The sequence below is a fragment of the Anopheles darlingi genome, chromosome X, assembly GCF_943734745.1.
Source record: "Anopheles darlingi chromosome X, idAnoDarlMG_H_01, whole genome shotgun sequence".
Taxonomy (NCBI): Eukaryota; Metazoa; Arthropoda; class Insecta; order Diptera; family Culicidae; genus Anopheles; species Anopheles darlingi.
The window spans coordinates 4,328,835-4,345,137 of NC_064873.1; the positions used below are offsets into that span (position 1 = coordinate 4,328,835).

The following is a 16,303-nucleotide window of genomic DNA, read 5'->3' on the forward strand; positions in this document are numbered from 1 at the left end:
CAAACAGGGGGGCCCTGTGGTCTCCGTGACCGATGACCGATCGCGCGCGTCAAGGGGATGACACCAACAGCAGGGATAGTGGGGGAAGGGGGTGGGTAGGGATTTTGCTCGGGGTGAGGGCAAGGCCAATAGGGAGGGCTGCCATACGGGGCAGCGTAAAGGTTGAGGATCTCTCCCTCTTTGATCGAAGCAAGGGATGATGGGGGGAGTGGGGGAGGATTTTACCCCCTCCCCCCCCGGAACACGGAAGAATGTGGCTCCTCAGAAGGAGGGCAGAAGAAGAAGGAATCCAGGAGGTTTCACAATCAAAGGCAGTAGCAGTAGCGAAGGCAGTAGCGAGTAGAAAAATGGAGACTGACTTGGGACCTCAGGGAGCGAACCTCTTCAATGTGTTGTTGTTGTTGTTGTTGCTATTGTTGGGGTTTGTTCCGAGAAGACCCGCGCGAGGTTCGCAGTTCGGGCTCACGAACGCGGGCCGGTCGGTTCTACTTCGTCACCGTCGTCGTTGTCGTCCGTTTTGGGGGGCGCCCGAACCCGCGTCGAAACGGTGCGTTGGGATTGGGCCAGGGATGCCGCCCGAAGCCCGAAGCCCGAGAACCCGAGAACCCGAGAACCCGAAGGAACACGAACCCGGCGTTCGGGCCCCCCATTCGACTGTTCGACCGACTGCTCGACTCGACGTTCGATTGGCTTCCTCTTCGAAACCGCTCGAAACTCGGTGAGTGAGGGGAGGGGGAGGGGGGGTAGGGGGTGAAAGGTGGAAGTGCTTGTGCAGCAAGAGTTGGGGTTGTTGCTGGTGCTGCTACTACTGTTGCTGCTGCTGCTGCTGCTGCCGATGACGACGTTGCATTTCAGTCGTTATTGGGCAACGGTGGCGACTAGACTGAAAGCGGCGGCGGCGGCGACGACGACGACCACTGAGCGTCCATTCGCGAATCCTTCACGTGTGTGTGTGTGTGTGTGCCTACGCGCGCCCGTGTGTGTGTGTGCTCCAACCTTTACGTGGTACGTGTGTCTCCCGTGTATGTGTGCATTTGTGTGTGTCTGTTTGAACAGCAGCAACAACCGCAACAACAGCAGCAGCTGCAGCAGCACGTGGAACCGTGAAGATCGCGAACCACTCGAGATCCAGGTGCTCCTCTCTGGATCTCCTCTGGAGCGCTCTGCAATCTGCTGAACGCTGAACTTCGGTGCTCCGTGGTGTTGAGATCCGAAAGCTTCGACAACGACGACGACGGCTGATCACCAATCAACATTCTACACACTACTCACACATCAGCTGCTGCTAATGCTGCTGCTGCTGATCACCGCTTGTGCAATGCCTGCACCTGGTAGATCATAAGGTAGGCTACGTGTACGTGTGACAGTGCGTGTGCGAGTGTGCAAGAGTGTGGTACTATAATAGTGTACGATCAGATTAGGCTGCTAGCAGGGTGTTAGGTGCATCGAATGTCGTCTCTCGGTGAAGATCAGGATCAGGACACTCGAAAAGGCCTCAAAGGAAGCTTCCATTTTCCCTCTTTTCCTCGTGTGCGGTTGAAAAATCCCAGCAAGTTAGTCCCCTGTTGGGCGACAAGTCCGAGACGGTTTTGGGACCTTATTTTTTTTTGGTTTTTTGGTTTTTACCATTTAGAGGTCTGCCTCGAGAACTAGGAGTACTAGCAAATTGGTTTACTTTTATGTGATGTACTGTTTACTTTATGTGATGATTTTTTTACGGCAAAACATTTGCAAAACGTGGATTGCAAACTCCACAAATGGTATGCTGTTCCATCCCCCGTCTATGCCTTTTATTAATAAGTGAGCGATATCGAAAAACACTTTCGACAACGTCGTTTTTGTCGTTGACGACGTCGTTTGTTGTGTTCATTGTGTGGCAGAAAGCAGATTCTTCTGAAACGAGGGAAAAACGAACCAAAGAAAAAAAAACCAACGATCAAAACCACGCGAGGATGATGATGTTACTCCACCAACCATCCGTCGCCGCTCTTTCGTCGCCTGTTGACCTGGCGCTTGGCGAGTCGCGATGATTTAAACGACGGTCATGGACAGGAAGTTGTGTCCTTCCACGCGGGTGTCATCCAGGGCGTTTGCTCCTTGCGTTAGAAGCGGTGCGATCGCCACGGTGTGTGTGTGTGTGTGTGAAAGTGAAAGCCAACCGATCACAAGACGCACACACGCACGCAGGGACGTGGAAGCTAGAGGCGAGCACTTGGACTCGGTCCATTTTTTTGCGTAGCAAAAAGGCGATCGGTCTTTCGGTCACGAAACGTTGCATTCTGTGTGTGTGCGTGTGTGTTGTGTTCCGTCGAAACCCATCACTCGAAGGGGGTGGGGAACAATTGGAATATTGCTGGATTGCCCCCGGTTGTCCAGAAATTCTCGATTCTCGATCCCCGATCCCCGATCGGAATCGGATCCGGATCCTGGAGTATTGCCAGAACGCCGCGTAATGCGCTAATACTAATGCGAAGGGATGATAATGATGCCAATAATGAGGGGAGGGGAGAAAGCAAACCAAACACCAGTCAGGACACCAGCCGTCGGGGTCCCGGGGTCCCGGGGTCCCGTGGTCCATTAAATCATTTGGCATCGGCCGTCGGGTTGACCTGAAGCAGAGGGTTTTTGTGTCTTGTGTGCCTTGTGTGCCTGTATGTGTAGAACGGTGTCGAATGGCGAAAAAGCGCGCACTGCCTCCCTGCCACTTTGGCGTCATCTGTGGCCAATTAGTCACAGAACCCAATTGAGAGCTCCCCCATGAAGGGGTGATGAAGCGAAGGGGGGTGCTTTTCTAAGGGGGTTGTTTTGTGGATGTGCCCTACCACCCCTCATTACGCATTGACCGCACCGTTCGGCGTTCGGCGACTTCATCATCATCATCATCATGCGATCGTAGCCCCCGAAAATACCAGATGACCACTTAAAATTGCAAACCCCACACACACACACACATACACGCGCACGGCTGCGAGCTTCTGCGATCTCCCGGGCGGCAATCGAAACCAAACAGCACAGACACACATGCCTGTTCCGTGGTTCCGACGGCAGCGGGAAATGCCTCCAAAAAAGGGGGGTGCTCTCCTCCGGGCGGGCGAGAACCCTGACCTGGCCACCACCACCAGTACCCTTTCGCTGCCTGGTTACGGATTGCTGGAGACGTGCAAGCGAGCGACAGAAATCAAAAATCCAAATCGAATCGAACAGCATTCCCGGTGCATTTCCCGGTAATGAATTCTCTCTCGGGCACACACACATATGGGGGGAGGATAGGTGCAACGGGGACGGGGTCCGATGGTGCCATGGTCCGTCAACCAACTGTCCGCTGACCGTGTGTGTGTGTGTGTTTGCAGTGCTGTGCTCCACCATCCACGTTTTTCATCATTTTTCGCTCATGCCATTTTGTGTGTGTGTGTGTGTGTGTCGCAGCTCTATAGCATTCAGTCGGTTCCGTCCGTCTGTCTGTCTGCCTGCCTGCCTGCTGTCCGTGTCCGCTGTTGGCTGGCTGGCTGGCGTAGAAACCGAGAAGCCATTCATTAAAATTGCAAATCTTGCGATCCGATCCGAGAACCACCACCCGTGGCGTGAGGCACACGAATGGATGTGTGTGTGTGTGTGTGTGTGTGAGTTTGAAAGGAAGGGGCAAGGGGAAGGGGCAGGAAATTCATTTGGTGCGCCCGGCCATTCGCGTAGATTGATAGGCTTTCGATGATCATGACCCCTCCACTCCCTAAGCTGGCTACACTCCAACGAACGAACGGGCGATCCAGCAGCAGCCAGCAGCAGCTCCCCCAGAGATAATAGACCCCAGACGGCCACGGCTACGGATCCCTGTAGGCCTCTAGGGTGGGCACCTAAAAACCAAAAAAAAAACCGAAGGTGGTGGAGGAACGGTTAAATTAAAACCAAACATCCTTTCCAGTGAGCGACCGTGGAGAAAGAAGTGGGGAGAGAGGAAGGAAGGGGGTGGAGAGATTGCGAGTGAGACAGCGCGAGACTGATCCGTCCGTCAAATAATCATATAAATCCGATGCTCCGGCGAGACGTCCAATTGCCATTATGCACACACATGCACACACACAGACACACACACACGGCGTGCTGGCATCAGGCGACTGTGTGCGACGACGACTAGCTCGATTAAACGGTCGTTTGCTATCAGCATCAGCAGCAGGGATGGAGAGGGGTGGGGGATGGGGGTGCACCTTAGAGGGAATGCAAGACACGGACAGCGGGCATCGCACCACTAACGAGAGGCAACCGCTGAACCGTCAAACCCGCCGTGCGCACCACCCCACCATATGCCACATTTGAAAGGTAAAAGCATTGCAAAGGGGTTAGGAGGGCGGAAGGGGAGGGAGTAGCTGGACCAAAGGACCTCGGACCCCCTCCCCCCAATTCTGGAGCACCCTTTTTATCCCGTTTAAACAGCAGCAGCAGCAGCATTGTCTACAAACCAAGCGCCCCGTCTGGCGTGCTGTCGTCTGTCTGTCTTTCTTGCAACATGCAACGAGCATGTTCGGAGTCGAAGGGGAGTCCTGTTGGTGCGCGTGCAATACCTGGAATACCTGGTAACCAGAATCCAGACACATCCCAGGCTGCGTGGCTCAATCATCTTTGAGCGTCAGAATGGCAGCGTAAAGGTAGCAGCGGCAGCATTACACATGCATCATTCGAGCAAAAGAAGAAACAGAAGAACTAGTAGCTCTTGAGTATGCTCCCGGGGATGCTCGCTTCCGGTCCAGGAGGGCCCGCACCGCACTCTGGCCGTCTGGCGAGCAAAAGTGGAAAATAAAAAATAAAAATATAAAAAATAAAAATCTTCATCCCCATCTTGCATCATCCCCCTGGAATAAATGAAATTCCCGATGAAGGAAGGGACCCGGCAGTAGCAGCAAACAAACCTGCTGTCCTAGTCTCGAGGTGGTAGTGGCACTGCTGCAACTATTTTCACGCACCCCATCACACACGCACGCACGCACGCACGCTGTGACACTCTGTCACAGCTGTCAGATTGAACAATTTCTATTTCTTCCAGCCCCCTTGCCCGGAAGTCGACGGTATTTCGTAGCTTCTCGGGTAGCTTTCTGTAGCGCTTTCTGTGGCTACGAGGAGATCTAATTTTGGAGTCAACCACCAACCAACGGGGGTGGTGGGGGTGGCCAAGGAGTACCCGTAACGGTTCTTGTCTCTCGAGTTCGCGCACTAGTCGCGCTTTGGGTCTTTTGGTGTAAGCCAAAAAAGCCAGCAGTAGAACCGCGCGACTGGACAGCTCGCGACCCCGTACCCCGCACCCCCTACCCCCTCCACTGCCCTTCAAAAGTTGTGCCCACCCCCATCCGCTTGTGGTAATCCGTTGGGCGGCGGGCGTTTACTCTCGGTGTGCCAAACTGTTACACGTTGCGCAGCAGTACAACCACCACCACCACCACCACCTGACGACCAATCGTTTTCTCGGTTGTCTTTTGGAGCGTTTGGAGAGCGAAAACTTTTGGTCTGATCGCGCTCACCCCCCCTCCCCAAAAACCTGGTCCACTCCACCAGCCTCCGTTTCCTGTTTTTCCCTTCGAAAAGTGTGTCTAAAGGAGAAAAAAGTTCCGTTTTACCCCCACCAGGTCCAGGCCTATTGTTCGAGGACCCCGCGACCCCGCGGTGAGAGTGTGTCAAGCCCGTTGGCAGCCAGTTCCCATTTCCTTCCTAATCCTCGCGGCTCGCTCGCGGAAAACCATCTGGCAGGCTGGCTGGCCGCGAAATGGTGGCAGCCGTCTTTTGTGTGTGTGAACCTTCTAGTTGGCAAAAAGATTGGCCACCAGCCACCTTCCATTCCAGCGGTGTTCTGCTTTACCTGTGCTGGTCTTGTGGCTCGCACGTCTCCGTGTGCACGCGTGTGCGCGTGTGTGTGTATACACAGGACAGGACGCACAAAACGCATGCGAGGACGGGGCGAAGGAGGCAGTTTATGAGAGGCGATGAGAAGGAGAAGGCAAAAGCGGGACCAATCGGCCCTTCCAGCCCTAAACTTGCTCCTTCGTCTCAACTTTAATTCAATAATCTGTATGTATAAGCTGACGCGCTCGTTTCGCCCCCACCACTCTCCAACCCCCTTTCCCTATCCCTGCTACTACAGCCCAGAACCTCAATCTCGCTACCGAAATCACTATGATGTTTCACTCTAGACACACATACACACGCACGCACCCGGGCCATGGATCCAGGGGGGTTGGTAGGCTTGTGGCGATTGCCTAAAAGGGGAGGGGGGTGGGGGTTGTTTTTTTTTTAACATAGCGGAGCGTTGATATTATTGGCAGCGTATGTTAACGACAGTGACAAGAGCAAAGGAAAAGAGAGCAAAATAAAGAGAAAGAGAGAGAAAGAGAGAGAAAGAGAGAGAGCAAAGAGAGCAGAGAGAGAGAGAGGGACAGCAAGTTTGTAGCTTTGTCATTGGCACCTGTGCGCGACGAACTATCGACAGTATTGACCGGTTGCCGGTTGCCGCTGAAGCTGTCGTAGCAGCAGAGTCAAGGAGCAACTCTGCTCCCAAAAAAGCGGAGGCCTGAGAGGTCTGGAAAGCTGTAAATGGCACACTGGTTGACGGGCTGGTCGGGAATTTGGTGAAGGACCCCGGTCTGCTGGACGGCTACGGACACGCCAGCCGCCACGTGCACTTCAAGCAGCCGTCAGGTTGCGCGAGATCGATCGGAATCGATTTCGACTATGTGGTGGCCTTCAATGGATCCCCCAATGGTTCGGGCTCCAGGTTTCAGGCCTCGTGTGTGTGTGTGTGTGTGCCTTCGATGCGGTGGGTACCACCAGCTTGCTTCAGCTTTACGATTTCACTCCGGACTCTCCAGCCTCCAGAGAGAGAGAGAGATAGCGAAGTCCAGCGAACGGAACTCGCTTTCCATTTTGCGCCCTCCCCCCCTTTTTCCATATCCTGTACACACAAACACATTCCTCAAGGGAAGGAAGGAGGAGTTGCCTGAATCCCGAGTGCGATGCATCCTGGAGCTGCTGAACCTGGGACCGGGACTCCCCTGCAGGGCCAATGTTTAGATTCGTAAGCGGATTAGAAATGCGGCCGATGCGTGATCAGTGCTGCTGCTGCTGCTGCTGCTGCTACTACTACTACTAGTACTACTACTTCTGCTACTACTGCAGCCGGGGTTTGGTCTGTGCTGGATCTCCCTGAGCTGACCAGATACCACGGAGTCCTGGCTATTCTCCATCAACATCATCATCATCATCATCATGATTCGTTCACCTTTTTTTTGCTTGAAATATGCGCTCCACCTCGGCCACTACTCATTCGGCACTTAAGCAGAACCAGCAGGGGCCAGGCTCATGCAATTTTGCAACCCCTTCCCTCCACTTTACAACCCCCATCGTATCGACCAGCGATCGATCGAACTCCATTCAGCAGGAAAATGGGAAATTCAGCCAAGCCAAAAGCTCGGAGGCTTAAGACCCACCGAGAAGAACCGAGCTACGCTTCCCCGCTCCTAACGAAGGAGATGCGTATAGTAAGGGATGCAAGTAAGGGATGCATTGGTCCGCTGCAAATCGGTCACCGGACACTCGGCTGGACTGGAAAAGGGGTTGCTGCTGAACAACTCCTTCTCTCTCTTTCTTTCTCTTTCTCTTTCTCTCTCTCTGACTCTCTTTCTCTTCCGGTTAACAGTCCAGTCCCGGACCCAGGTCCAGGCGTACCCATAATGAGGCGATCAATTGGCTTCACTTACGCTCTCCCTTTCTCTCTCTCGCCCTCGGTCTCTTTTTCTCTCCTCGCCGTTGGATCTAAAGCGCTTGGTGTGGCCACAGTCCTGTGACAGAACGCACTCGTCATCAGCTCATTATCAGCTTCTCATCAAGCATCCAACTACTCGAACTGCGAAGGCTCAGTTTGCAAGGAGAATAGATGTGTGTGTGTGTGAGAGATGTGTTGGTCTTGTAAAGACAGCAGTAAAGCCTGAACCAGCCAAAATCTAGCCGCTCAGTGATCTTTAATCACGGCAGCGCCCCTTAAATGTATCTTCGTCCTGATGGTCTCTTCTGTTGATAGTGTTGCAATCGTAATAGTTTCTTCGTTTAGTGACAAACACATTGTCAAAATTGAACCCTCCCCTTCAAAAGTTATCGCCGATGGAGCGCAACGAACGGAAACGAACGCAGAAAAAAAAATCTATACTACTTACTACGAAAATCCCTTTCGGATTCCAAAATCAACTCAAAATACCATATTTAAACATATTTATTCGGGGGAGACTCTTACGTTAAACCTGGCCAAAAAAATAGCCGCAAAAGGGGAAACATATGCTAGATTCTACGGACAAAACTAATAGTAAGAACTGTTCACAACAGCCCTGAGATCGCTTTGCGAAATGCTAAAAAAAAAACAAATTACGATGGACGTCATTACAGTTTGGCAAACATTTTTTGTGAGAACGTTTGAGGTTGTATCCTTCCAGAAAATAGGCAAACAGGGCTCTAGAACCTAAGCTTGATTGCTCAAAATCCGTGCCAGGAACGAGTGTTGATCGCACTCAAACGTTGCATTTGGATGGATGATGAAACAAACACACACACACACACACACACACGTAAAAATGCTATTTTCTAAAAATACTAAGCAACCCAATCCCAGAGGGAATGCTGTCAGGGGAACGTTTTTTTTTTTGCAGATAAATGGATGCCCGTAAGATGATGGATTGGGGCATGGGATCTGATATAGTGGCAAAAAAACAAATGGTGTTTTTACCATTCGAGCAACGTTCTCATTCGAAATTTGTGCAAAAAAAAGGGTTTTCTGTCCTTCCATTTGTTCACCAACGATCCTGTGTAAGTGTGATGTTAATTTTTTCGATTTCGTATCGACCGATTTCACGGGAAAAAAAACCATCGGACCACCAAATTGTCCGGATTTTTGGTTTTCCATCGATCTATTAAAGGGAAACTTAAGAAATGTATCAGAAGTGTATGACGAAAAAAAAAACACAGTAGAAATGCAGGTGATGTACAACATGAGGGCAAACGAAGTGGCCTGAAGTGTATAGTGTACAAAACAATATTGGGTGATGTCAAAGCTCAACGCTTATAAACAGTCATATCTAAAAAAAAACTAAGGAATAATTTTCATCATCAATATTTCTTCTTAAACCCAATATAGACAATCCAACAAAATGATTCCTTTAGTTGAACGTAATTTCTTGGCAAAGATATGACCTATTCTGTGCGGCCAGATTCTAACTTGTACTGGCTTTAGTAGTAGTAGCAGTAGTAATAGGTTCTCCAACATCGATTCGTTTGGTTGGTTCCACCCGTGATTGGTCATACGGCGCAGGTCGCACCAGCTAGTCCGGTCTCCGTCCGGTTGTCCAGGGACGCCATTCTTGCAGGCCGCTTCCGGGTACACCTTCCGGAACACCACGGAACAACAACACAGCACAGAACGGTTCCGTGTACTCCAGGGACCAGCCTCGCGGGTGCAGCCTTTCATTGTTGCTGTTGTTGTTGTTGACACACACACACACACACACACATTCACATACAAGGCCTGTAAGCAGTGGTGCAGAGAAACGAGAACGAGCCACGAGCGGGGGCTGTCTTTGAATCCGCGAAGCAACCCCTCACCCCCACACCTCCCCTCGGTGGTCACTATATAACTTCCAACTTCAACTCGAGTGACAGCGATCAATCTCTCTGCCAGCTGCCCTTGTGTGTGTGTGTGTGGCTGTAGACGGTTGACTTTATCATCCAACATCCGACGTGTGTGTGTGTGTGTGTGTGTGTCAAGGTGTTCGTTTTGTGTGTAATTGAACCGCGGCCAAGCTAATGATGTTGCAATGTTGTTGCGAGTGGAGTTTTGTGTTGCTCCTTCCCCCCATCCACACGTTTGCCACCCCTTTTTGCAACCCCCGCCGCGTCCACGCGTCCAGACACGTCACTTTCGCACCCACCTTCTCCTCCTCCTCATCCGCATCCCACCAGTTGGGACAAAACCCAAAACCACCCAAAGCTCGCGCTCTTCACCGACTCACCGACTGGCTGCACGCTAGTATTGCACTGCCGAGGGAGGAGGAAGGGGGTGGGGGGGGGGTAGGTTGCTACATTTTCATTACCGCCCTCCGCCCCTGAACCGCCATCGTTATCGGTGGTCGTCGTCGTCGTCGTGGTCGTCGTGGTCGATGGTTTCATCACCTTGCCGTAGAGACGCTGGGGGGTGGCAAAGGTCAGGAGTCAAACCAGCACCACCAATGCCACCACCACCTGCACACCCTGGGCTACTTAATCAGATAAAAGGTTCACTAAATCTTTGCTTCGCCAAGCAGTCCAGGGGCAGTCCGAACCAGAGGTCGCGGCTCCGGTCCCTGTGTGTTAGTGAGTGTGCTAGTGTGTGTGTGTGTGTGTGTGGAGGTGGAAAAACAAAAGGAACACCCTCTCTCCCTCGCTCTCACCGGGGGGAATGTTCCCCTTGGTTCGATTTTGTAGTCAGCGGTGGTCAGGTGGGGGTGCTCTTCTGGGTTTTTCTTCTCCTCCCTTCCCTTCTTCGCAGGTCGCGTCACCCTTTTTTTGGCCGTCCTGCCGTCCCGGCCAGCAAACTAGTTGCTCCAGCGAACCGAGCGAACCGTCCTTCGGGATGACTGTGTGTGTAAGTGTGTCTAAACAAACGGGAAAAGATAGTAATGGAGAATGAATGGTGGGTGTACGGGTGGGTACGGGAGTGGAAGTAGCGAGTAACGAAGCTACTGTCCCAACTACTGGGCGCGCCCGGCAGCGCGGTGGAATGGCAACGGCCAGCCAGCCAGCCAGCCAGCCAGCCAGAACCATTTGCCCATCCCCTCCTGCTGCCCAATTTCCTGCTCTGCTTCTTCCCTTCTTACCTCCAATATTGTTGGTAGTGGTAGTGGTGCTGATTCCGCTGCTGCTACTGCTACTGCACTCAGCTTAACTCGTCGACGGCGTTGATTCGGCGTTTGCTGACTTCACGACTTCGCGTTCCAGCTGCTGCTGACCAGCGCCAAAGCCAAGCAGCGAACGAACGAACGAACGAACGGGCACGAAGAACGTAAAGCAAATTCAACATCCCCTGGAACCGTGTAACAAACACACACACACACACACGCGCGCGCGCAGCCAGAATGGCACTACACAGGGGGGGCCCGAACGTATATCGGTTCCTCATCAGCCGAGCCATTGATACTAATTGCGAGAAAGTTTGCGCTCGCGGACTTTGTTTGGAAAGTGTTTTGCTTGTTTTTTTTTGTGTACATACGTGAGTGTGTGTGTGTGTGTGTGTGGATGTTTGTTGGCTGGCCGCACTCGCAAAGGGGAAAGGTTGTTGGTGGTGGTGGTGGTGGTGATTGTTTCGATATTGTTTCGCTTCCGGTTGTTGGCGGACGAGCAGTCAAGGTAGGTGGTGGCAAAGTGCTGCAATACTCTGTGTGTGTGTGTGTGTGTGTGTGTGTGTGTGTGTGTGTGTGTGTGTGTGTGTGTGTAACGAACCTACACAGGAAGGGTGCGTACTCTGTGTCTGTGTGCGTGTGCGTGTGTGGAAATGGCCAGTGCGCCCCAGTTGATTCGATCGCGTTCAATCGCCTTGCTTTGCCTTTGCTTCTGGGGGACGAGGGGACCTTTGGAGGAGGTCCTGACCTGACGAGTCACTCGAGCTGACTGCTGCTGGTGACTGACTCCAAGTGAAGTCAAAACCTCTCAAACACACACACACACACGGACACACACAAAGATACGCGCGCAACAATCACAACTCATTGCGATCGAAATAAGGAAGAGATAAGACAGTAGCAGTAATGGTGCAACAACAGAACCAGCTTCCTATCTCCCTGTGAGTGTCTCTCTCTCTCTCTTTCTCTGCGTGCGTGTGTGTGTGTGTGTTTTGTGTGCGCCATTTGTGGATGCTGACGGAGGCTTCCCCAGCGGTGTGTCAAAACAATGTGTCCATAGATACCTTTCCTTATACCTCATCACCACACACACTCACACACACATCTACACAAACGGAGAGCACGTGATCTGTGACAACTTTGAGTCGTACGGGTACGTACTGGGAGTTGTCGCCACCGCCAGGAGCAGCTGCAGCTGGCGCAGCAACTTCTCGATGAGCAGCAGCAGCAGCAGCAGCAATCAAGGTGATGGCGGAGGAACTCCTTCTCTATTGCAAACACTGTCCTAATCGTTCATAATAACGTTTGCGGTACGGACGCAGGGGTCCACGGCAGAGGTCTTGCCCGGGTCGGGGAAGTCCGGAAGTCAAGCGACGACTCCGAAGTCGTCGTCGAAGAAGAAGGAGGACTCCAACTCCGACAGGAAATCAATTATCCACGATATTGATCCCCGGATTGCACTGGCTGGCTGGCTGGCTGTCACTGTGTGGCGGTCGCTGTGGTTTTTGGTGGTGGTTGCTGCTGCTACCCCCTCCCCCCCAGAACTACCATCGCACCCCCTCTGTAAATTGTGTTTCTTTAGCGAGGGAGGGGGGGGGGGTGTGGGGGTGATGATGACTAGGGTAATGTCCTCGTCGTTGCACACACACCCGTACACACAGAAAGAGTTGTTTCGGGGGATTTTTCCGGGGCCGAGGAATATCCCGATCAGAGATCGATATCAGCAGCAGCAGCAGCAGCAGCAACAGCAGCAGTCCTGGCTGCAACTGGCCCTGCAAGGCAGACCAAGAGGCAAATGTCAGTATAAGGGTGGTTGCACCCTTGCTTGCACCCCCCTGCTCTGGCACTGGCGATCATTTAATTACGTCGCTCGCCGTCGCTGTGACGGGTCTGTGACGTGCCATTCGGACCATTCGTCCTGAGCAGCTCGGACTCGGAGCAGCTCCCGGTGGAGAAGGAGGAGCATGAGGAGAGGGAGGAGGAGGAGGAGAGGCCCCCTGGGGGGATAGCCCGTTGTTGTTTGATTCGACCCGGCTGCGCTGATGCTGGCGATTTCCGGTGTGTCCGACTGCCTCGCTCTCTCTTCTCTCTCGCTCTCTGCCTCTCTCTCTCTCTCCCCCTCCTTCTCTCTTTCTCGCTCTAATCGACACTTAATCTGATTTGCACGGAGCCATCATGATGACCTGGAGGACGACGACGCACGACGACGACGAGTCGTAGACGTAGGCTACGTAGAGTCCGAAACGCGGTCTGGGGACCGGTCCGGGGTTCCGGTTCCCGAAGCCTACCGTGGCCTACGGTATGGAGAACGTTAGAATGTTCGATTCCCTCGTCGTCATCATCGTCGTCATCGTCGTCGTGGTGCGGATCGCTTTCAATTGACTGAATGCTGAAAAGGGGGGAGCGAGTATAGGGGGTTGCTCTGTGCGTGTGTGCCATGTTGTCCTGCTCGCAAACTGCTCGGGGAGAACGAGAGATGATTCGCGGCACGGCACGGCTGCAGCCTGTAGGGTTCTCGGTTGCACCAGTCCACCACTCGGGCACCACTCGATTTATTGACGTTTCACCCTCACACGGAGACGGGGAGGGGGACGGGGAGGGGGTGGGGGTGTGAGGTAGATCGAGACTCGTTTAGCTTCGGTCCGGGACTTTATTGACTCGTTTGGTCTCTATCACGTCACGGTCACGGTTTCCCACGCACACACCAAATACCAAAAGGGGTCGTGGGATGGGGATGAGAAACCGGGGGGGGGGGGGGGGGTTGGTTTCTCTCAGGGGTGCCGAACACACACACACACACTTTCAACTGCTCAAACATTTTTGACCACTCATCCCTCCCTCTCCCCCCTCCCTTCCCTTCCCTTTCTATCCCTCTCCCTGACCTTCACTGCCTGCAAACACACATGCACACACACACACCGATTGGTAGCGTCTCACGTGCCGTCGCCGTGAGCTGATGATGCATTTTATGCATTATGCTTTTACGAGCTCCTTCGGCGAGCTCCCGTAACTCGCTCCCTCTCAACGGGCCCCCACCCCCCCCTCCCCTCCCCGAACCCCCTTCCCCTTCCCCGGCAGCTGCTATATCGCTCGATTTTGTGTTTGCAGAAAATGGATTTGCGATGGCAGCACGAACAGCAGCAGCAGCAGCATCATCATCATTCGGTTCGGAACATTGTCTGATTGTACACAAACACAAACACCCCCAACCAGCCAGCCAGCTAGCCCACAGGGATGCTGGCAGTGTCGGCGCAAGGGCACGTGGTGCGGACGGAAATATGACTTCGACTTCGTTTTATGGACCCCGGCGCGAAAAAAGGGCGCAAAAGGGCGCAAAAGGCGAAGGAACGGTTATGAGTGTTTGCGTTTCCTGTGCCTGGGCTGGCGTCTCTCTCCGCTGCCCCCTACGCCACGTCGCGTTGCGTTGCGTTTGATTGAAGCAAACCTCCCAAACCTCAACCCCAGAAACCGGAAATCAGCTTGTCAGAGCGTGTGTGTGAGTGTGTGCCAGCGCCAAAATGTGCCATCGAATTGGTATCGTCTACGTTCTCTCTCTGTCTCTCTCTCTCTCTCTCTCTCTCTCTCTCTCTCTCTCTCTTTCTATGTACTCAAAACGGGGGTTGAAAAAGCGATTCAGCGGGGAGGAGGAGCAAATTTCTAAAAGATGCTGCACCCCACACACACACACACACACACACACACACACACTCAGGCAGATCGCTGGAATGCGCTGGAAAATATTGAATGACGACCAACCCGCTTCCGCAATCCAGACTTTGCCAGTCCAACCAAGTGCTTTGGTCTGAGGCGATGGAAGTTTGAACTAAACTGTCAAGCACCCTCCACGTGTGTGTGTGTGTGTACGGTGTCGGCCATTTCTCTTGCAAATGGTTTGTTTGAGCACAAAAAAAAACACTAGAAAACGGATGCAACCCCCCCCCTCCCCCCCTCCCTCCCTCTTGCTGATCCATTCGGAGCGGCTATCAGTCAAAATATGTGAGGGGGAGGAGGGGGATGGGGGTGGGGAGGATGGGTACCGGAGAGCCCGAGATCAGGGGATGCAGGAGAGGATGCACTTGCACTATGCACTCTTCACCCCCCTCCCCTCACATACACACACATACACACACACACTGGGGACCAGTTTCATCATCAATCATCAAAGTCACGGATGGATGAGGTGCCACTCACTGCTCCTGTTTCCTCTCCCTTTCTCTCTCTCTCTCTCTCTCTCTCTCTCTCTCTCTCTCTCTGGCTCGCTCTCTCTCTTTCGCTCTCTCCGAGGGGAGGCTTTGAAGATTGAGTTGTTTTGAGCTGTTGAGCCGCAGGCTGTTGATGAGGGAACAACATCCACCCCATCCCCCTGGAGCGGTGTAATGGCAAACTCTCTCTCTCTCTCTCTCTCTCTCTCTCGACGTTCCGTGACTCCTCAAACTATCGCTTCCGGGCGTCTGGCACTCGTCTCGGCGCGCCCATATGTGTGTGTGTGTCTTTCGTGCAGTCAACGGCAGGCTTTGGGTAGGGTGGGGTGGGTGGAAGGAAAATCTCATTTTCCTCGGATTTTTCCATCATCGAAAAGAGGAGGAGGAGAAGCGGGAGGTGAGGAAGATAGAGAGAACCTGCTGCCAGGTGCCTGTCAAATTTCGCGCGCGCGGTGAGAGGAAGGGAGCGGGGGAAGGGGAAAGAGGGGGTGGTAGCATCCCCCGGGTACGCCCGGCGGAGGCCGGCTGCAACGCGATACAATGCAGCGGCCCGCTCCGTCGGCTGCTAGATTGCATTGCCTCAAGCGATGTGCCACCACACCCCGCCTTCCCAACCCCCTATCCCCCCACACCCCCTTTTGCTATGATGCACCAATGCAGGTGAGGAAGGGAGGAAGGGAGGGAAAGGGAATGGGAGGGTAATTTATGTTTATTAAATTCTCTCCCTCGAACTAATCTTCGACTTCGAGAGTGGGCGGGTTGGGAGCTGCTCGTTGGGAGTAAGAGACCAAACCTCCAGGCCCCCCCCCCCCCCCCCCCTCATACTACAATACCCCACGTCGTCGTCGTCGTCGTCCTCAGCCAGCCACGCGACCGGCGGCAGCTCGATGATGATGATGGTGATGGGGATGATGATGGGGATGATGGGGATGATGCAGCCATGAGCGAATTGCGAGGGGGAAGGAAACCCTTTTTCGCGGCCCGACAACTATCTCGTCGTGCACGTTAGGCCAGGCTCAAGGTTCTCCCTCCACTCCCCGATCCCCGGAACACCCCACCCTCCCCTCCGATCGTCTTTTCCGGCCAACCGAGTCTGCCAGCCAGCCAGTCAGTCGTGCGATGGTTGGCCTTGGATGGCTCGGGGGGTGCAGAAGGGGGTGGTTGGTGGTTTCAGGGAGTTCTGGCTGGATCGTGCTCGCTTTAGAA

The 16,303-nt window shown here is 53.4% G+C and overlaps 1 protein-coding gene across 1 annotated transcript in view; it reads left to right on the forward strand.

Moving 5' to 3' along the window:
- Window positions 1-1,314: 1,314 nt before the first annotated feature.
- Window positions 1,315-16,303, forward strand: part of LOC125952642 (carbonic anhydrase-related protein 10) — a 45,189-nt gene continuing 30,200 nt past the window's right edge. The window contains exon 1 of the mRNA XM_049682250.1: window positions 1,315-1,343. The gene's annotated coding sequence lies outside the window, so the exon portion shown is untranslated. The remainder of the gene's footprint in view (window positions 1,344-16,303) is intronic.